This window comes from Tursiops truncatus, chromosome 18 (assembly GCF_011762595.2).
Source record: "Tursiops truncatus isolate mTurTru1 chromosome 18, mTurTru1.mat.Y, whole genome shotgun sequence".
Taxonomy (NCBI): domain Eukaryota; kingdom Metazoa; phylum Chordata; class Mammalia; order Artiodactyla; family Delphinidae; genus Tursiops; species Tursiops truncatus.
In genome coordinates, this window is record NC_047051.1 from 64,801,586 (window position 1) to 64,824,957 (window position 23,372).

At 40.4% G+C, this 23,372-nt stretch overlaps 1 protein-coding gene and 1 pseudogene across 1 annotated transcript in view; both read left to right on the forward strand.

The window, feature by feature from the left end:
- The window catches only part of HS6ST3 (heparan sulfate 6-O-sulfotransferase 3), a 661,842-nt gene that overhangs the window by 445,219 nt on the left and 193,251 nt on the right, over window positions 1-23,372 (forward strand). The window lies entirely within an intron of this gene.
- LOC117308873 (probable palmitoyltransferase ZDHHC24 pseudogene) lies at window positions 15,293-16,232 on the forward strand (annotated as a pseudogene).

Genomic DNA, 23,372 nt, shown 5'->3' on the forward strand with positions numbered 1-23,372 from the left:
TGCAATCTGAAATGCATTCTGCTTTGCCAAGCTTTAGTCACTTCAAAAGTAAGGTCAGGGGCTTCCCTGGTGGTGCAGTGGTTGAGAGTCCACCTGCCGATGCAAGGGACATGGATTTGTGCCCCGGTCCGGGAAGATCCCACATGCCGCGGAGCGGCTGGGCCCGTGAGCCATGACCGCTGAGCCTGTGCGGCCGGAGCCTGTGCTCCGCAGCAGGAGAGGCCGCAACAGTGAGAGGCCCGCGTACTGCCAAAAAAAAGTAAGGTCAGTGTAGTCTATGATAAATTCCTTTGAAAAATCATCCTTAAGTATGGAATTTACAAGTAAGGAATTTGTTTTCTTCAGAAGTAAGAATAAGGTCACACTGTCTAACCACACCTGGAGATTCTGCTAGGGCTGGGCTAACCTCATGGAAAGAGTATTTCTGTCCTGGTTTAAGGTTCTAAAACAGATTTACAGTTGATTCACCGTATCTGCGGGTTCTGCGTCCATGAATTCAACCAACCTCAGATGGCAAATATGCACACACACAAAAAAAAAATTCCGGAAAGTTTCAAAGAGCAAAACTTGAATTTGCCATGCAATGGCAGCTGTATACATAGCAATTGTATTAGGTATTATAAGTAACCTAGAGATGATTTAAAGCATAGGGAGGATGTGCATAGATTATACGTGAACGCTATGCCATTTTATGTAAGTTACTTGAGCATCCTCGATTTTGGTGTCCAAATAGTGGTGCAACTGTACTTCATTTTCTGAATGTCATGATCCCACAATGAAAGACTGAATGGCTTTTCCTTTATACTTCTTTTTATTGTATCGCGAACAATTCCTAGCATCGTACTGGTGTTCAACAGCTACTTCCCAAACTACTTTAATAATATGACAGAGAGGAGAAGATGCTTTGCTGAGAGATTTGACGTTATAGGTCTGGTCTTCATATTCTCTACTGTACCCTAGGACAAGCACCTTGCTACAAATCTGAAGAGGAGACTGGCACCCAGGAAGTCAGAGCAGAAAGATGGGAAAAACCTGTTTCATTTTATAGGAATATACAATGTCAACACTTCCAGTGTTGTTTATACATAATTAATAATTATAGGTACTTCAGGGATTTGAGGATTTTTTTAAGCAATAAATATGCCTCTGGTTTGTTTTACATGCTTTCTGATTAATGCAGGAGGACCTGTGACACTTGCTCATTTCATCCTATTTTAATTGTGAAATGTTTTAGCCTGCATTTTGGCTCTGAGTTTTCACACAGCACGGTTTCTGCACTCATAGCTCTTTGCCTAGTTAATGTTTAATGTCACTTGTATTCTTCCACCTCTGGATATTAAGCTACAGAAAGGTTTTTCAGTGCTATAAATTATAGCTTCCATCAGAAGTGCTGGTGGAATTAATATCCCAGATTAATGTAGGGCTGAAATCTAAGTGGATAGCACATTAAAAGGATGAACAAAGATTCATGCACTCTGGTTCGCAGCCTAAATGAAAGGTCAGGGAGTTGAGCCTTTGGGTCAACACATTATGTTTAGGAAGGTTTTCATCACCCACAACTCTAACGACCCATTAGATCCTGACTATCCACTGGCCACTCCCACACTAGTTCAGTCAATAAACATTTATAGAACTTAATCTATGCCCACAGTATGCAAGAAACTGGGGAGCATATTGGCAGGTGTAAGGGGCAGGGGACCAAGGAGTGGCAGAAGTATAACAAGGAATAACACAACAGCCCTGGCCATGAAGAGTGTGCAATCTAACGGGTGAGGTAGCTCATCAAGTAATGACAGCATATTATGGTCGGTGATGTAGGAATGGCTTGACCAAAGTACTTTTGAATGTAGATGAGTGTACAGTTGGCCTTGCATGTCCGTGGGTTCCGTATCTGTGGATTCAACCAACTTCAATTGTAAGTATTTGAAAAAAATTTTCAAAAAGTTCCAAAAAGGAGAATTTAAATTTGCCACAAGCTGGAAACTGTTTACACAGCATTTACATTGTATTTACAAAGCGTTTACATTGTATTAGGTATTATAAGTACTCTAGAGATGATTTAAAGTATATAGGAGGATGTGCATAGGTTATATGAAAATACTATGCCATTTTATACAAAGGATTTGAGCACCTGTAGATTTTGGTATCCCCGGGGGTCCCTGCAGATAGCGAGGGACCACTGTACATTTACTTAGGTCTTCTCTGAGAAAGTGACATATAAGCTGGGTATTTAAAAGATGAGTAGAATTCTGTAGGTGGAGAAGCGAAGGGAGAAAGGGACTATTTCAACCAAGAAAACATAATTTGCAAAGGAATACTAGCCAGAAAATTGTTGTTGAAGTAACCATGAGTAAGTAGTTCAGGAGGTCTGGGGGTGGAGGATATGCATGGTGAGAAATCTAACTGAATATTCTAAATGATAAAGGGCTGATAGAGTGATGGCAGGAATGCTCACTTAATCCGTTCACAGCATTATTTAAAACTCAAGGCTTCTTTCCTCCTCTCCACGTACATTGCTCAGCTCTACATGTTGATCAGTCATAAGTCATCTGGTCAACCTAATCTGCTGTCACTGGGCAGTTATACATGTGCACACACATCAGTCACAAAAGATCTCCCTTCTATTATATACAAAGGCTAAAAGGTGACATTTCACCACTAAGAAGCTCCCAACTGAGCCGTGTTGAAGCTCGTATTTAGAGCAATGTAAGGCCAATAATAAACATGATATTGCCACACAGGTAGGGTAAGGAGAAAGAGACTCTACAGTTGAACATAAGTGCATGTTTATTTCAGCTTCCTCTTTATTAATAATTTTATAGCATAGAGTCGTTTATTATGCATGTATTTCTCCATTTAACAAATTAATCTCCAAGATTCTTTCTTTTGGTGTCTCTGCTCTCCCCACCAAAGTGAGGCTCACAGTAATTGTTGCCTGAGAAGAGAAGATTATCCATGAGTTTAGGTCTTGGTAATGTTAATGGTTGAAAAGGAGCTGTCATTTTTCTTGCCATTAGAATGACTAAGGGATATTTGACTCAGTTTCATTTATAAATTAAACCTAGTGTTTAGGAAAAAGAGTTGGAGAAACCAAAGATAGTTTGAGTATTTACGCTCATCTCATATCAACAAGAATTTAAGGTATTGAACACACATACTGATCCATGAAATACTGAAACAACCCACTGAAGGGAAATTCAGAGTCCCTGGAATCCAGTATATTTAAGCCCCAGTCGCACATATGTGTAACGTATACTTTCCCCTTTGAGGTCACTGCACGTAAAGAAATATAGACCCTGAGAATGAAAGAAAAATGACATTAGAGCTCATCTAGCCTAACCCAGAATGCTGTACTCTTCCTGGAGAGCATGTGGAAGAGTGAAAGAGTACTTAGCAGGGGTCAGAGGACCCCTGGGTTCTGGTCCAGGATGTAGAAATTAGTTGCTACTATATCTTGGGCAAGTTCCTTCACCTCTGTTTACCCTCACATCACAGAAGTCTGTTGGGCACAAATTAGAAAATACATATGGACTCCCTATGAGGAGTTGGAGATGAATCATTATACTATCGTTATCACTTCAGTAAGAGCATTAGCACTATGAGAATTCTTGATCGTTTAACTAGAACTAGACTAAAATTTACCTCTCTACTCTCTGTAGTCAAATGTTTTCCGTGCAAACTTTGGAATAAATAGATGGCACATTTTTGATGTGCAGAAGTATTTTCAAATGCTTTCTGATGCCATTTGCATGTAAACAGTTTATCTGCTAATTACAGATGAGTTATTCAGTTATTAAAATAAGCCCTACAGGACTTATATTGGACAGTATTTAAGTGGTTGCTTTCACTTACTTAAAAATAATCGTTATGTATTTCTTCAAAAATAGTTACTTTCTGACTTTATTTTTTACCAATTCGCTTGTCCCCACCTTGTACCCCATTCTCCCCAAAATGGTCCGAATCGATGAAGCTTTAAGTGCACCGGTTCAGCCAGTGCTTGACACAGCTTTTAATTCTACAGTCTGTGAGCTGTTGGTCGTGCCTGGGTCCCTGTTGGCCTGTGATGAACATTACAGACCCATAAGCAACACCCCAAGGCAATGACTGTTTATCCATTGTAATTACAAGGAGCAATAATAGATACGTTGAAAAATCAACATATAATAAAAACGTCATCTATTTCAGATTTTCAACTGTGGTGTTTGCGTTTACATTTAATGTGATTATCTTGCTCGATGAATTCCTTTTCAATGTTATAGTGACGCCTTACCCTGAAGACACAACTCAAGGTCAGGGTGCAGAGGAAAGAACCCTAGACTATATGGGTATACTGAGTCCAGTCCGATTCCTGCCACCAGCAAGCTGTGTAACACGGAGAAAGCTGCATCACCTCTCTGGACCTCACTTTGCTCATAGGTATAAGGTTGAGCGTGAGAATCTCTCAGAGTCACTTTCCAGTCCTATCTCCCGGTTTACTTTTTTTTTTTTTTTTGCGGTACGCGGGCCTCTCACTGCTGTGGCCTCTCCCGTTGCGGAGCACAGGCTCCGGACGCGCTGGCTCAGCGGCCATGGCTCACGGGCCCAGCCGCTCCGCGGCACGTGGGATCCTCCCAGACCGGGGCACGAACCGGTGTCCCCTGCATCGGCAGGCGGACTCCCAACCACGGCGCCACCAGGGAAGCCCTCCCGGTTTACTCTTGATGGGAATAGTGCTTTCATATCCCTCACCAAAGAGCCTTTTACACCTCTCTCAAATTTTCATATAACAGATAGAATATTTAGCTTCTCGTTTAAACAAACAAACAAGAAAATCAACAAACAACAAGCAAGATCTCAGCGGGGCAAATCATTAACCTCAGCTAATTCAAAAAACATCAGTATTTTTTCTAAAGCAAGAAGCCCACGTTTTAGCCCTTCCTCTGTCACTGACAAATTAAGCAACCTTGCAGGAGGCACTGTAGGGGGTTTCCCTGGTGGTATTTCTTGAGTGACAGGTCTTAGGCACTCATTAAGATGCCAAGTGCTAATGTAATATGATATGAGTCTATGCAAATGCTCTGTTATCAGTAAGTCAGGTGCTGGGTTAGGAACAATATAATCTCCCTTGGATAATTGAGGACTGCTATCTTATATTTGAGTTGATAATGAATTTTCTCTGTCGAGTGATTTTTCACATTTTTTTCAATTTTGATTCACTATATGATATAATTGAATTAGAAACTAATGTCCTTATATATTTTTTCGTTCCAAATTCTTTTTTACTGCCTCCAAAGATTCAATTTGACTGGGAAATGATTTTTTTTCTTATTTATTAGTGCATAAGCATCTTCCAAGAAAAATATATGTGTGTGTGTGTGTATGTATATATATATATATATATATATATACGTTTATGAACGATACAATCCATATTTTGCAAAGCATATTGGCATATGAGCCTTTTCTAAAAGATTTGTCTATAATATTATTTTCGTCTTCACTAACTAGCTATAATGGAAGCAGTTAATCCATGTTTGCTACTTTATTCACCACTTTGCAGTGTGTGTGTGTGTGTGTGTGTGTGTGTGTGTGTGTGTGTATGAAATGGTTGTACCTTATGGATTAGTTCTCGGCAGCAAAAGCCCACTTAAAATTTGTCATGCCTAGTGGTCCTGACAACACGTCAAGAGGAGGTGATTTAGGAAAACACAGATTGTTTGCTAATTCCTACTGTGAGTGGATTTCTTACTAATTATTTTTTTCCTTTGAACCTTCCTAAAATTTTCTTTAAAGGTAATTATTGTGTGGAAAGAATTTTTTTTGATTGAGGAAATGTTAGCTTTTTGGACCTCTCTCTTTAAATCTTATTCTTTTTTAAGGTATGTAACTAAAGTAAATTATTTAAAACTCACTGTTTTTTACAAAGCTGTTTAAATAGATTTTGGTATCTGCTCGTATAGTTAGAAAATTTTTCTTAGAATTCAGGCTTCTCATCTATTCCCTTATGTTTTAATAGATACATACACAGAGAATACTTCAGGTCTTTAACATTTAAATAATCAGCCTCCTTAAAGTGATGGAAAATTGGGTCTTTGAATTTTAATAATCTCATGAGAAGTAAGAACAAAATGAATGAAATTTTTAGTCTTTATTAGTCATAGAATCAAATATATTTATGGAATAAAATGAGATAGTGTGGTTTAATTGGGGGGCTTTATTAAATTACCTTTAACAGAACTTTAAAAGAGCTTGCTTAGTTTCTATTTCTTACATGCTATTTTTTTAAACTAGTAGATTTCAGGAAAAATAAACAGTTTCAAACTGTACTAGTATACTGTTCAAAAAAGGAATAAGTTCAGGTCCACTTTTCTCTTTATATGCTGATTAGATTGCAGTGTAGTCATTTCATGCAACCACTAATTTTTGAGTGCTTTGGGGATGCCCAGAATTACTAAAAGAGGTATCAAGGAAGGCTCTTGTCCTTAGGGAGCTGACACAGGAGTCTTGGTGAGATAAGACAAGTGCCCCAAAACACCTACAGAATATATGCATGTTAACTTTCAGAAAGAAAACCAAGGTAATGAACAATGTTGGTGAGATGTACAGAAACAATTTAAATAGGAAGTCAAATTAAAGAAAAAACAATCTACATTGACGAAGAGAAAATGTGGTGAAGGTGCGGGAAACAAAAATGAGACTTTTGGGGCTGTTGGCCTAACTGGGACCTAGGACTGAAGTGGGGAACAGGGAAAGAGCTTTGAAAGGTCTCTCATGTTTGCTACAGAGGCGTTTGCATGTAATGCAATCTTGGTCACACTGTTAGATGCCAACCAAGTCACCTAAGCAGGTGAGGACTTACATGTTCTGTGTAAAGAAGAAAGTTTCTATTCAACTCCAGCTGTTATAGCCAAGGGGAAATGCAGATCCAGTGCGGCTAGATCTTCAGATCTTTCAGATGCAGCCAGACACCCAGATTTTAAAGAAATCTTAACCTGAAATATTGATTCTTTGTTCCTACTATGTGAGCCAAGTTAAATATCTGCTAGCCTGACACAGCCTAAGAACAACCAATTTACAATTCTTTACAATGATAAGGAAGACTGGAAGGTTTAAACCTGAGAGTGTTACTGAACTCAGGTCCGGTGCTCGCCACTTGAAAATCAATAACCGACAGGCAGTTTTCGGTAGAAAGGAAAGTTGCTTTTAATCAGAATGCCAACAATCGGGGGAGATGGTGGACTCAGTGTCCCTCAAAAACCACCTCTGAAGATTCTGCTCGGCCATGAAAGTTTTTAAAGGGAAAAAGGGAAGTAATCGCAGTTAACCATTGAGATCGGGGGTCAGAGTCCTTGACGTGCCCCACTGTGCGCAGACTTGTCGACTCCCGACTCCTCCTGGCCTTTCCTTAGATGCTGTCTTGTTCACACGGTTTGTTCGCGAGATTACTGCAAGGGAAGCTAGGGAGGAGATCTGGTCATCTGTTGCTTACTTATTCTTCATTTCTACTTCTTTGATCGATGGGAAGAACCAACAGGTTAGGCAAGGTATTGTGTGATCAAAAGACTTGAAAGGTGTGCTAGGGCTGGAGATCAGTGGAGCATGGGTGTGACTTGTTTAAGGTTACTAACAAGACAAAAGGGGCCCCCCTGTGGAGAGCTCTTTCCTGACAAAAGCTGCTTACAAATCCCCACTTGTCAGGACATCTTTCTGTTTCTATGTGATTATGGGCGAAGGTCCATCTTCTGTAACTTCTTCATGCTGTATAGGGAGCTGTATTCTTAGAGTGGAAGATGTCTACGTGGGTCTGTAACATATCTTTGCTGACAGTTTAGTTGCCCGTTTACATATACGAGCAGAACAAGCTACAGTTATTTTGATGCCCACAAAGATATAGATTATTATGAGCAATAGTGCTAATGCCATTCTCTTAAGGCTGTTCTTGGACTCGTGCTAGCCGTAGACTCAGTACTGATCAAGATGGAGCACCTTCTGTCATGGCTGCAGCCTGGTCATCATGCAGTTAGCATTTTCCCTCTGGTGGCAGTTACAGTATCTGTAAAACAACTCCGGAATGTGCATCAGACACTGAGTCTGTGACTCTATTGTGCTAATCATCAGCTGCTTGACCCTGCACTTTGTGACTCAGGGGACCCTGGGAAACTTCAGCTTCTCTGTAAACAAGAGGCAGGGGACATGGAGAGGACTTCGTGGTTGGGGGGTGCTGCAGGGTTCTGCCTGGTTCCAATCCCCCTTTTCTTTGATACTCCTAAGGAGAATCTAGTTTAAGATAAATGTAAAAGAAGTGACAGAACGTGTATATTTTATTAGTTCACATTTGAAGATAAAAGTCATGCAAGAAGCCTATCCCAAGATTTTGAACTTGGGGTTCCTGGTTGATGGGGACAGAAAACAGCTTAGGGAGCAATGAGAACCAATTTATAATATATGTTCCTTCTTTTAGTAAGATACTAGAGGGATAACCTGAAGCTGGTTGGAGATTTTAAACTAATGAGAGAGAGATATAAATGTCAAAATTGATTAGGTACTTAATTGATCTCCTGTATAACCAATATATATTTGAACACATGCCTCTTTCACATATAGAAACCATTCATGCACAACCTTGTATTTTTGCATTTGAGAAACATAGCAGGTTGGCTCATTTCCCAAGTACATATGATTCTGTGTTTACCTATGCAGATATCTGTCCATTCATGCATGCATAGAGTTGCCAGCTTTTACAAATAAAAATAAAGGATGCCCAGTTAAATTTGGATTTCAGAGAAACAACAAATAATTTTTTATATTAGTATGTGCCAAATATTGCAGGGGACTTGTTATATAAAAAAAATTAAATCATTCTTTGTTGATTTGAAAGCCAAGTTTAGCTTGATATCCTGTATTTTATTTGGCAACTCTACCCACTACCGCCCTCCCCCAGCAGCACGTGTAGATTTTCACTTAACCCCATTTTTGGTCCAGTCCCTCACCCTCACCCCAGCGGGGTAGCTGCTTGGCTGCAAGGGGTCAGGTGGGTCCTGGGGGGAGGGGCAACCTAGCTGCTTCTCATAGAGACCTTGGTGTGCCTGGCACATCAAGGTGCTCAATAAACATTTATTGAATACATGCCAAATACCTTCAAATGACCTTTATTGAAAAGGTAACACACCCAGGCACTGTTGGGCTTTGGAGGAATAACAATGAACAGGACATTATGCCAGGTCTCTTGTCTCTGATGTCTTAGAGAGAAGCCCAATCGTGAACTCCATGCTATATGTAATAAGAATTACAGGCCCTACAGGCTACAGGCATCTTGGGTTCAGATTCAGGGAAGCTAACCTTGTGACAGTGCCTGGGTCAATCCCATAAAACAAAGAATTGTCCTGCCAGAATGAGAACTTTGTGTCTAAGAGAAACTCAGGCTTGAGCCATCCGTGCCTCACCTGCAGAGCTGGGAAGATTGTCATGGGGCACAGACCATGTGGAGGGGAATTGGGGAAAGGAGTTTCACAGGAAGGAGGAAGGTCCAGTGCTTGGGAGAAACACACGTCTTCTGTAACAGGGGAAAGGTATCAGTGGGAGGCTACCAAGGACTTCGAATGTGGAGGTTGGAGAACTTTATGAAAATAATATTTAGAGAATATTTTTGCATTATGTCACTTGGGTTAACTCTGATGAAATATAATTCTCACTATTAATTACGGTATCATTTCTGTACTACACTTGGCACTGCTACAGAGGACTCTTTTCTTTATTCATAGTGTTTATCTTCTCAAGTAAACTTAAAAAAAATTGAAGTCTATCATACATATTAAGAAGTTCACAAATCATAAGTGTGCAATGCAGTACCTTTTCACAATAGGAAACTACCCATGTAACAACCACCCAGTTCAGGAAAAAGAACGCGGCCAGGACCCCGAACCGGCCCCTGCCTGACTCAGTCACTGTTCCCCACTTTTCCCCCAAAGCGACCACTATGCTGATTTCTGTCACCACAGTGATTTTGTCAACCTTTGACGTTTACATAAATGGAATTGCAGAGTATATGCTATTGTGTTTGCCTTCTTTTGCTCAACTTTATGTTTGTAATATCCACTCCTGTTGTTTTTATAGCAGAAGTTTGTTGATTTCCATTGTCTTTATTATACCATTGTATAAATATGTCACAACTTATTTATTGATTCTGTCTGGATTGCCTCCTGGTTTGAGCTTTTACAAATAGTGCATCTATGAATATTCATATCAGTGTCTTTTGTGAGTATATTTATGCATTTCTGTGGGGCGTATACCTAGGAGTGGAATTGTTGGGCTATAGAGTATGTATATGTTCAGCTGTAATAGATACAGTCAAGCAGTTTTCCAGAGTGGTTGATTCCACTTACATATGTGAGAGTCCCATTTGCTCTACATGAGGACAGAATTTTTTTTAAAAGGCAGTAACTTACAGGAGTAGGATACGATGGAAAAAAAAAGTATTGCCTTAAGAGAAACACTGCCTACTCTGTAATAATTTTATGCACGCTTGGCATACTTCAGCGTCTGTAACGAAGCTGATCACTTCCTTTTGTGAAATTTTACCCCTGTGCCTACTTGAACCTACTTCAGACCAGATAATGATGGTAAGTGTCTACTGAGTCTAGGAAATTCACATTATCCCCAGAATATTGGGGCTATGGGAATAACTTACTTTGTAAGTGTATAGTGTTCCTTTAACTAAATCATAAAAATCATTGCTGTGTTATATGAAAAGTTTATGAGGTCACATGAATGCTTGCTTACTGTGCATATGGTGAGAGCTGTGCATTTCAAGTTAAATATAGGAGCAGTTCTGGCTGTAAAGAAGTAGTTTAAGAAATCAAGAGAACTATAAATGGCCATCTGCTCTCTTCTCCATTTTTATTTGCTGAATTAACCCAGTGAAATATTTTAATGAATAACGGGTTGATATTCCATCTGTTTGTTAATTTTTTCAAACTATACAATAATCCATCATTTTTACTGAGTGGAAACAATTTGCTACTTTGTAAAAATATTTTTAAAAATAGAGGCAGTGTGTGTAATTCAACTTTCCATTAATTTCAAGTGCGTTTTAGAGATGGAGCTAACTGAGAGCATCTTTTGGGTCAGGGTGCTGGGGAAAGAATTTCAGTTCTTTGAGATCACAGTTCATACTGGGTGATGCATATCATTGTTTTATAAGATATGTGTGTTTGAGCTTATTTGAATAGAACATAGAGAGAACCTTTCTCTGTATAGCCAAAGGTTGCTGAGATGGAAATAGCATCCATGATAATATAACACTTTGGCAAAAAGAGTGTAAGGATTACTTCTTTAAAAATAATGTAAAACATATGTCACTATCGGAATGGAGCTTATGGCTTTCCAATTCTGTACTCAGTGCTACGAATCTAAAGCAAGTGGAGCATATGACTGTGTATGTATGTATGTGTGAGTGCACGCAAAGGCACACACTTAAATCACAAATTCATTTAAGTATATTTTAAATTTGTTTCTGGGTTTTGTTTTGTTTTGTTTGTTTTTGCTTTTTCTTTTGATTTCTCTTTAGTTGGCATGGCACACGTTATATGCTTTCAGGCCACTTAAGGTTCACGTGTCCAGGAGCAGATGTCAGCTTAATGGCATCTTTAATGCCTGCTGTGCCACGTCCACAAGTAAATTCCCTGAAACAGGATTTGGCCAGAGGGTTCAAGCTGACATTTGGAGAATTGATGGATGAGGTGAGAGGTGGAGAAGAACAGGGAAAGAGCTTTAAAATAATCCAGTATTGACGATTTTTAACATTTCTACATCATTTACCAAATATTTTCTCTTCTGGTGGTTTTCTAGCTCAATCAGTTTTAAATAATTTATCAACAGATTTTTAAAAGCCTCTACTCCAGTTCTTACAGGTTTGGGGACCTGAGGGTATTCTTACCTATCAGTAGAGATATATTATTCCCTTTAAAGATAAGGGGTATTTTGTACAGAGGGAATGGAAAATAATTAGTAACAATGTTCCTGTGGATTATAGGAGCCTCTTCTACATTAATATTATTTTGAAATAATGACTAAATTCTGAAAATTATGACAACGTACCAATCACCAGGTCTACAGTAGATGAACCGTCTTAGAAGCACACGTTTTAGTCCCACCGTATTTCACTTATAGCTTCTTTCTCCTGAGCAGAATGGATTAAAGCCATAGCTTTTTATTTACTCCTTAGACCTGTCTATGAAATAGTACATACTTAGATTTTCGTAAGTCTCTTGGGCCTCACATATTGTTCATATGATCTCCCACAGCCACTTTTCCCCCATATTACTAACCAGAGTATCTAGTAAAATTGGCACTATTGTATCCCGATGCATAAAGTAAATGATACATTATGAAGTTTTTCAAGAGAAGGTTCCATTAAAATGTAAAGACCAGGCAAAAGAGAAACAAAAATTAAATGAGTCCGTGTTTTAAATGATTCAATATAAGAAGTCAAGGATTTCTGTTTGGAGGAATATGAATATAGAAATGTTTGGACAGATAGCACCAAACTGTAAAGAGAGGACTTCTCTGTGGTTATGCCTTGGAGGATTTTTATTTATCTTTTTTAATGTCCTTGTAAAATTTAGTTTCAAAATAGACTATGAATGTTTCTGAGAACCTGTGGTCAGAGAAATGACAGTGCAAAATGTTTCTATGACCTACAAAGTATAAATAATAGATGGGTGTTTACTGACAACAGTCCAATACAATGCAAATGCATATGATGTGCATCTATGGTAGAGAACTGAGTCCATCATGGCGATGTCAGGAGCAGAACTCAGCTGACACTGCCTCCCAGTATGTGCCAGTAGATTCCTCAGTAGGTCATGTCTGACACAGTTACGTATTTTCAAGATCATAGGGACATTTTCTTCAATGACAAAGAGGGAATATAACAGAGGAAAAATCATTATGTTCTATGAAAATTTTCCCATGAGGTTAGTGGAAATAATTCCATTCGAACATACTTTAATTTGAAATATACAACACTTTAATGTTTCTAATAAAATATGTTGATAGAAAGTGTTCTAGGAAGGGCAATACAGCCTTCTCCTTAAATCTTCAAGAAAGCATACACGATAGAAGTTCTTTTCCTCGCTCTGCTACAGAGCTCGTAGGTAAGCTGCATGATAGCAGATTTTCTGCTGTTCTTCACCAACGTATCTCTAGTGAGAACACAGTACAGGGCACACAGGCTCAGAGGCGGATCTCAGGACACAGACAGTAACATAAAGGAATGACTCTGGGCATGGATTCCGGCATCAGATAGCCTGGGTTCAAACCCCAGTTTCTACAGTTAATGGCTTCTGTAGCCTTGGGGGAAATGACTTAATCTCTCCAAGCTTCAGTTTGTGCCTTTGGGGATAAAGTTAATGACCTCTAGGTTATTGTGAAAATTAAGATTTTATATATAAAATATTCAGTTCCATAAGTGGCAGAATTTGTGCTCCAAAAAAAAAAAAAAAAAGGTAACTATGTCATATACTAAAGCTTGAGCTCTTCCTGTCCCACGTAGAATTATTTATTTATAAGCAAAAATTTTGGATGGAGAATGAGGCTTACGCATGAATATCAAAAATACTAGAGAATCTCTCAGGGCATTAGTGATTTCCAGCACCCCCAATATGATATAGCTCTCAGAAATGCCAGGGGACTGGCGTTATTCCCTTACGCAGTCAGTCACTGATAGCTGATTTATAAGTTAACTTCCTTTGTTCCTTTGCCTTAATTGTGTACCATGGTGTCCAGGAAGGAGAAATAACACCAGAAGCTTGAAATCCCTCTGAGAGTGACGTATGTTTATCAAAATCCATAAAAATTTTCGATTATACAATCTGTTCCATGAAAAAGCCTGTGTTGATTATCATGTTAATTAGAATACCTTCTACTCTACTGAAATGTCCTATACGATCAATATTTTACTGCCTTGTATCTCAAAGCACGTAATTTCTAGTTTTCTGAAATGGAAGAGACAGATAGTACCAAATCTTTGTGTTATAGCCGGTTCCCCAGAGAAGCTTGTAGCTGTGCTAAAAAAAAAAAAAAAAGGGAAAAAGAAAATCTTAAGGCATATTGCCTGAACTATATACTGGGATATCATAGAGACATTTTTAACCTTATCATGTAAAGCTCAAGGGTATTACCTTCATAATCAGCCAAAGAAACATATTAGGTTTCAAAACAAAAGCAAAAAAACGGAGACACATCAATTCTCCCTTTCTTATAACTTTCTTTTCTTTTTCTGATTTACCTATCAATGTTTTATAAATGAAGGGAAATTTTTACATAGACATTTCATTTCATTTGATGAAATGAAAAATAAAATTATAAGATTAACATATTGTAAAGAGAGCACTTGATTGTTTTCAGATCAAAAGATTTGAAGTGATACACATGTTAATTTCATTTGGACAGAAATATTTTTATTTAATGCAAGCAGTGTGTTAGGAACTGTAGACCCACTGACGTAAATAAGATACGATCTCTACCTTCCAAGAGGTTTCGGTCTATTTGATGAAACAAACAACTATATAAAATAGCTTAAGGTGAAATGGAATATGTGTGACGAAAGTACAAAGCCCAAAGCCACCTGCCAAGAAATACCAGAGAAGCCTTCATCAGAGAATTGGAAATCCAGGTTAATCACGGAAGGATTAAGTGACCTTTTCTTAGGCATACAAGAAGAGGAAGTACTTCCAGGAAAGGGAGTATCATGAAAAAGTCATCCAATTGTGAAGGTTTGGGGACCAGACAATGGGTCGAGCTTGGCTGGAGCAGAAAGAGCATGGACGAAATGCATGTGGTGTCAACAGGACCTTGAATGGAAGGCCCAGGGGACTGACTTTACAAAGTAAGCGGCGGCCACTGAGGATTTCTGAGGAGGAAAATGATCTGACCTGTGACGGATCACGCTTCCCCTTAGTTTGCACATCTCAGTCGGTGGCAGCTTCATCCCTGCAGAAGCTTGGACCCCAAATCTTGGAGTCATCCTGGACTCCTCTCTCTCTCACCCAACATCCCTCAGTCAGGAAATGCTGGGGACTAACCTAGAAAATAACCCGAACCTGGCCACATCTTATGTTCCCCTCCATCTTCATCAAGATACGTCATCACTCACCTAGCCTGCTGTTTCCTCACTGATCCTCCTGTGTTTACTCTTAACTCCTCGTCTTAGAGTTTCTTCTCTATACAGCAGCTATGGTGATCCGTTTACCACAAAACTCCAGCAGCGGGAAGCGGCGGGGTACCCGGGATCCACCGCTAGTGGGTCCAGGCCATGGGGCAGCCCTGGGCGGTGGGGAGCGCGGAGGCGGCGTCCGCGCGGCTGCCTCTTGGGCCAGGAACTGGCCTACGTGCTGGTGCTGGGTCCCGGGCCGCCCCCGCTGGGACTCTTGGCCCGGACCTTGCAGCTTGCGCCGGCAGCCTTCCAGCTGCTCAACCTACTGGGCAACGTGGGGGGCTCTTCCTGCGCTCGGACCCCAGCATCCAGGCTGTGATGCTGGCCGGCCGTGGTCAGGGCCAGGGCTGGGCTTACTGCTATCAGTGCCAAAGCCGGAGGCCACCGCGCAGCGGGCATTGCTCCGCCTGGCGCCGCTGCATCCTGCGCCGGGACCACCACGCCGCCCGCTGGGCCGCCGCGTGCGCTTCCGCAACTACCGGCCGTGCGTGTGTCTGCTGCTTCACGCCGCAGGCGTCCTGCTGCACGTCTGTGCGCTGCCGGGCCCTGACCCGTCAGCCCTGCTGCGAGCCCCCACACCCCTGCACACCACCGCCCTCCTCCCGCTGCCTCGCAGGCAGTGTCTGCGGCGCCGTTCGCGCTGGCCTTCGTGACCGACACGTGTCTGGCGTGTGCACCGCTGTGCGCGGCTGGACTGCTCTTCGGTGGGATGTTGCTGCTGAGGGGCCAGACCACGTGGGAGTGGGCTCGGGGCGGCACTCTTACGACCTGGGCCCCTCCCGCAACCTGCAGGCGGCCTTGGGGCCCCGCTGGGTCATTGTCTGGCTCTGGCCCTTCCTGGCCTCCCCGTTGCCAGGGGGACGGCATCACCTTCCAGACCACAGCTGATGTGGGACTCATGGCCCTTCCTGAAGAGCGTGAGCTGTACAAGGAGTGGGGAACGGGAGAGGGGACTCATTTCAGACCCACCCCCAGCCTCAGAAGGGGCGGCAGGCTGGTACTTGATGCCTGCTTTCGGCAACTTCAGCCCCACCCGTAGCCTTGCCCTTGCCCAGCTTGGACTCCTAGTGTCCAGGGCTTGGGCCCTGCGGCTCTGCCTCTATCAGTGGCCCCTGAGCACAGCGAAGGGTCTGGCAGGGGGCTGCTCGGCCTGCCCAGCTGCCCCTTTGCCAGGTTAATAAAGTGCCCACTTGGTTCTCTGACTCCCCCCATCTTTGTGGGTTTCTGGACCTTCACTGTTGCCCGGGCTGCTGTTTTTGGTTCCTCTGATTGGCAGGCCAATGGCCACTGAGCCTGCGCGTCCGGAGCCTGTGCTCTGCAACGGGAGAGGCCACAACAGTGAGAGGCCCGCGTACCAAAAAAAAAAAAAAAAAAAAAAAAATCCAGTAGCATTACCCTTCCATTCTAAATCCTCCAGTCGTTTTTCGTTAAAATGTGAGCTTCTTCAAGGCCCTGCGGGGTTCCTCTCTCTGTTCCTGCTCTGACCTGGCCCCTGGCCATTCTCCTCCTCACTGGCTTTGCTTCAGCACCTCTCCTTAGGCTCCTGTGGTTCTGTCAATGCTCCAAGCTGTCTTCCTCCTCAGAGCTAGTTCAGTTGGTTCCTCTGCCTGTGACACTCCTCCAAGATTTCCAGAGCTCCTTCCTCACTTACTAAGATTTCTGCTCAAAAGTCACATTATCAGAGAGGCCTTCTGGGGGAGACCACCTTGTATGAGCGAGCAAGGACCTCCATCCTCTGTTCCCTGGCCCCTCTTACTGTCTTCGCAGCAGTAATCACCACGTGACCAATTACATATGTATGTGTTTTGTGTCTGTCTCTTTTGGGTAGAATTGAAGCACCTTGAAATGTTGTCAAGCATTTACGTATATCATACATTCCAGGCGCTCTTTAAAGAACTTTACAAATATTAACTCATTGAATACTCATAACAACCCATGACGTAGGTAATATTGTTCCCATTTTTATAGACTAGGAAATTGCAGCCCAGAGAGGTTAAGTAACTTACAGAAGATGTCACAGCTCATATGTGATGGAGCTTGAACTCAAACCCAGGTGAGACCACCTCAAAACCAGGTGGTCTGCATCCCTCACCACTACTAAGTTGTGCTGTCTTTTGAAAGCAGGGACTTTGTTTTGTCTGCTGTTGAGCTGGTACCTAGGACGTGGCCTGGCTCAGTATTCAATGAATAAATAAACTTTGACCACATTACGTTGAGGTGGTAGTACAGAATCTCTCCTGTGTTCAGAAACCAGTGGAAGTACAGAAAGATAAAAATCAGAAAGTTTGTTTCTGTTCAATCACCGTATACTATTTATCTTGAGAATACACTTAACTTTTTGTGTGTGGGCTTTCTGGATTTTTTTTAATCTGCCTGCATGATGCCATTTTCTATTAGAACACTGTTATTGTAAACTCAGCAGTAAATACTAAATATTCAATACTTGACTGCTTTTCTATGGTCATGTACTGAGTTGAGCAAAATAATCAAAAGAAAGCTTGTCTCTAAAAGTTCCTCTTTTTAATTTCACTGTGGGAAATAGTCAATAAAAAGATGTTTGATGAGGAAGGTTAGCTTTATCAAAGTAATCAAGCTTATCTTGATCATCACAAGTGCCGGGCACTGTGCTGTGCTGTGAGTACACAGATCCGTAAGGTACTCCTACATCTATGGAGTTCAAAGTCCGGGGAACTGTGATAGACTAGTAAGTAAGTACAAAGATTATTAGCAGGGGACAGCAGGAACATAGAGTTATGTGTTTGGAGAACTAGGCAAAGACAGAGAGGTGACAAGGAAGGCTCGATGGAGGAGAGGAAGTTAGGTGTCTTACGAGGCTAGCGAGTATTTGCAAAGCTGACTCAGGTCTGGGAGTGACGGCCGGGGTGGGTATTGGTGATGATAGTGGGTTACAGGCTTCCCAGACAGAAAAAAAGCATGAATAATAGAAACTTCCCATGTTGTAAATCCTTGTTCAATTTGGTCTTTCACGGGGAAAAAGGTCTGTTAATTTGTGAGAATCCAATTTCTTATTAGCGCTATAAATAGCTTTAAGAATTTTGAAGGCTCAGAACTGCATATGTATAAAAATTGCTGACAGGAAATGATGTTATCATGTTATAGGCAGTTGAAAATGCATTTCCTTTTAATTATGAAAATGTGAGATTATGGTTTTATTTTTAACTTCTTCCTCTGAGAATTGACATTTTGTTACAGTTTTAGAAAGCAACCAAAGTTCTACAAACACTGGTTAAATTTTTGCTGAATTTCAGATTTGTTTCCATCTCAGATACATTTGTGTAATAAGATTATTCTTAACATTTGTTTATAATATATCTTTAAAATGTATCCAGTTATTTTATTTGTGGGTACAATGTGGCATAGATATTTTGTGGTATTCCATACATCTTGGGCAAGACATCTAGGTTTTTCTTTACAAAACTTTCACAGAATAACGTCTTAGGTTTTATGATCTTGAAAATTCCTTTTATCGGTATCATGCTTTCAGATGTACAAAGCCTGTCACTTTATCACTTTACCTACATTATATTAATTGATCCTAGTAATAGTTCTGTGGGTTAGACAAAGGGTAGCTACTTCAAGAATTCCACGTACAAATTCCTGCTTCTCTTTTTACTGGCTCTTCAAATGCATCGCACTCAGATTGCTGTTGAGAACATGTAATTCCAAAGAAGGTGTCAGGGCTCCCTGAAGATCATTGATCAAATGGCACCGTGAGAGCAACGTCGATGGACAGTGAGTCATGTGACCAGAGTTTCGATCAATCTTGGCCCTTTCATCACCCAGACGTAGACACTGGACATCTCACTAGATTTTTTGGGGTCTCAGTTAATCACACGTGAAGATGATTTGGAAGGGAAGAGACTAAATCATCTCCATGGTCTCTCCTAGTTCAGAGTGCTGAGACTTGATGTGAACTTGAAAGTAAATGAAGCAGAATAAACACAACCATTAGAGGAATCGGTTAGAAGATTTCGGTGAAGCGTGGAAGTTTTAAGACCTTGTGACACCTGTGAAGTGCATTTGGACGTGTTATCCTAGGCATTCTGCAAATGGGCAGCATCTCCTCAGATGGAATGTACCAAAAGCTGGTTCCATGTTGGCCGTAGCACCATTTGACATATGTGACCTGAAATTTACTTGGTAAGGCAATTGCATCATTTAAGTGATCTGCTTCTAATAGGAATTTTTTATTTCCCTAATTATACTACACGAAAATTGTTGTTTTTCTGCTAACAACATTAAAGAGAATTAAAATAATTATTTTCAGATATTGTAAATTAATAGAAATACAGTTGACACCGGGAAGAAAAACTGGCTTTCTTGTTTTGGGTTTTTTTTTTTTTTTTTGCTAAAGAGTATTTTTTTCAACCATCTGCCTATGAAATGTGGAGTGAAAAATAAATTTATAGAAGTCATTTTTAGAAAGCAAGAGTGGTATTAAATGTTGATATTATAGAGCGTATATTTATTTTCTTATGAAATCCCTCTTATGTGAAGGTAGCTGTATCCCATGATCATTGTTGGGAATTCATTGTTTTCTTGTGCACTGATCCATAAGGTAGATAATTGACAGGAGGTTAGAGCTAAGATTTATTGCCACTGATGGTACATTTTCTAGGAAAATGCAGAACTTTCTTTTATATCATTTTAGATCAAAGGCAAATTTTATTACCAGCTCCTCAGAAAATCACTGGTTCCTTTTCTGAAAATCTGTGATCCTATTTGGAAAAACTCTTAATTTCTTCTCATTATCAGAATCGCCATCAATTCCCACTCTTTGAACAATTCCTGTGTAATCTCCACTGCACACAAACCCTGCCCAAGAACCTCTGCTCCTGGAAGCAGAAAATATTATAACAAGGGGCCGATATTCACATTATTTCTTAAAAACTAGTCTTTTATCCAATACAAAGATCACTGTGTGAGAAAACTATGGAATCTCTGACCATCCATTCTTATAGATTGCACACCTATCAGAAGACGAAGTCCATGAACCCAAAGCTCAAATTATTTTTCTTTCTCTGAGATGAATTACTAGATAGTTGTATTAATTCTATTTCCTTTCTTCAAGTAGAATAGAAAGAGGATAATGTAGTTGGCTAATTCTTTGAATAAGTATCTTATTAATTTGTGTATCCTTGGTACCTAGTAAGTGTCAATAATTCTTTGTTGAATAAACAAAGAGCCCCCTAGGCTTCCAACCAAAGAGCAAATACACAGGTTGTTTACTGCAGAATAATCCACGAGATACTAATGGCAAAAGGATCATCTTTTCTCTCTGTAAACATATTCGAGTCATTAAGAGTTCAGAGTGAACTAAAGTCTTTCAAACCTCAATATACTTAGTGCTCACATCTTAAACTAATTTCTGGATGTGACTTTTGTAGTATGTCATAGAGATAATTTGTCTACAGTCGTTTCATAAGCATCACTGAATAGCTTTCCTGTAATGAAAGTCCATCATCATTATATTGAATATCACTTAAATACAGAATGTAAGTTGTACTCTATTGTAGAATGCATTTAAATACCTTGATTAAACCCTAGTAACTCAATTTCAAATGACATTTCATGCCCTTAGTCCCTTAGCTCCGCCCCCCCCAACCTGGTGATTCTCTTTCCTTGGCTTCTCACCATATTCATTGATTCTATTTTTCTATTAGTTTACAGAAAAATTAGGGTATTTATATGAGTTTTCATTAACTACCATTACGTAACAGTTTTAAATTGTGCTATAGTGAGGCTAATTTAAATATACTGAGTTTCTCATTGTTGAATTGCATTTTAATACTATCTTTTCTTCCAACGTAATTCTTCACTAACATTTTTCCTTCTCAGCCTATTTTGTATTCCAGCTACTGTTAGTCCAGCTGAAATCTTTCATGAAGGGGTGGGGTTTAGCTCCATTTTAGCAGAGCTGGTTAAGCACCCCTGAACTACAGTAACTGGTTTCACTGGAGGAAGAAGATAGATGGGCAGAATGCTGGAATTAGCTCAGTTTCTCAAGGTCAGCAGCTAAATGCATGGTGCTGGCTGAACAGCATCAACATCACCTGGGAAATTCTCAGACCCCCACCCCCCCACCCCAACCTACTGATTGAGAAACCCTGGAGGTGGGGCTCACAATCTGTGACTGCACAAGACTTCCAGGTGACTCTGATTCACGCTTAAGCCTTCCCTTGCTGTAGAGAATTCTCTGGGGGCTAAAACAAGAACACCACCCCATCTCGGGGAACTACAGGTGATAACAACCCAAACCTCAATTAACTTAAACCGAAACGCAGCAGTATGCATGGGTTTCAAGAGAGACAAACTTGAGCTTGCATCCCAATGAACGGATCCCTACCAGAGTCCTCTGGGGCAACGCATCTGAGCCTCAGGTCCTCATCTGAAGAATAATGCTGTCCTCGCTGGGCTTGTGTGAGGATCAGAAATGATATGGGAAAAACAAGATCCAGAAATACTTTTACTTTGTCGCCAATGAGGCTTAAGTGTCTGGCTTTCACTTGTACAAGTCCCTTATAAATAATATTAAGTTTTGAAGTTGGTATTCTTTTTTTTTTAAGGAGGACTTCAAATTATATTAGCTTCAAGCCCCACAGTATCCCAATGCACTCCTGGAATAGGACAGTGCTTAGCAGTTATTTGGGTATTGAATCTATTCACTGTTTCTGCCACTTTTTGTCATTTATTGATATATTTGAGTCCTGAATTTTATTCGCGAATGACTTATCAGCATAGCACATAAGCCAGGTGATGGGTGCATGGTACACATTTCTGGATGACAATGAGGCTGAAATGTATTTAGGAAACAAAACTTCAGTGCTGAGGGATGTGATCGCTCACAGAGCAGGAGTTCCCTTGCTCATCAGATCAGGCGAGGATCCCAGCCTCCCTTTACGTTTATCTAATGCGTGGCAAGCAAAGTGTTTGGAGAGTTGAATTTCTTTTAAGATAAAACCCTTTTTAAATCAATGGGAAGTTGCTTAAGATTCAAATGACAGTTCTCTGAAAGTCAGCATGTATACTTTGCCCTCTCTTTGACAATGATTATAGTAATTGAACAGGATATAGCCTTCTACATTCAAGTGTATGAATGTAGACACTTCAGATTGTATTTCCAAAGTAGCATGTATAGACCTAGCCATGTGTCTTTTCTTAATACCGATGATGTCATGCAAGAAAGTACTTTTTGCTCATTGGCTTGAAAATATACCCCACAATGTTAACGCAAGTATCCTACAGCATCACCAATTATCGCATTTCTATGCGACTTCTTTTCAATTAATTTCATTCCAGAATATAGAGTTATCTGAGCAGTGATTTTTTTTCTTTTCTTTTTTCTTTTTTTTTTTTTTTGGTTTAATGATAGGCGTGCTAGCAGTTTCAGTATTTATCAAGTGCTGACTGGATCTTTTTGGTTGAAGAGTTGGTTAGGAAAATTACTGTCAAGCTCACTCACCACCGTGGTAACCGAATTTTAATACCTCTGGGGGTACAGACATTTATATAATCTAACTCTATGGCACTGAGGTACAGTGTATGTAGTGTATGTATGATTGAACAGAAAGTTTCAAACAGCAGCCTGTGAAATTGGATTTTAGATGTAATGTACCATAAATAAGTGCTATAAAGATTGCCTTTAATGCTATAAATCAGATTTTATTGGTTTCAGCTATCTCATTCTGGTTATTGTATTACCCACAAAATCAAAGGAAATCAAAGAGCTGGAATATTTTTTATTTTAATATCCCATATTCTACAGGAATGGCACACGCACCCTTCCAGCTTCCTTCTTTGGGTAGGTTGGACAAAATTGACAGGTGGCAGGCCCCGGCAACATATCAGTGGCAGGATCAGTATAAATAACCAAACTTTTGGGACTTGAAACCTTTTCAGATTTCCTGTCTGTGAAATATACAAGGTAGGTGAATTGGCAGGTCTCTTTCCTTTCTGAGATGCTGGCTGTCATGTTTTCATGCAAGGCTGACGCCTGTAGAGATTGGCAGGTGAGGTGAGCTTTGCAGCTTCTGCAAAGCTGATGGAATTTGGTGATGATGCTTTCCATTGGGGATAGAGGGTATCCATGCATGACCTATCGAGTTACTTAAAATGCCAAAAACTATTGCTATAAAATAAAGTTGTGTCCTCAAACAAT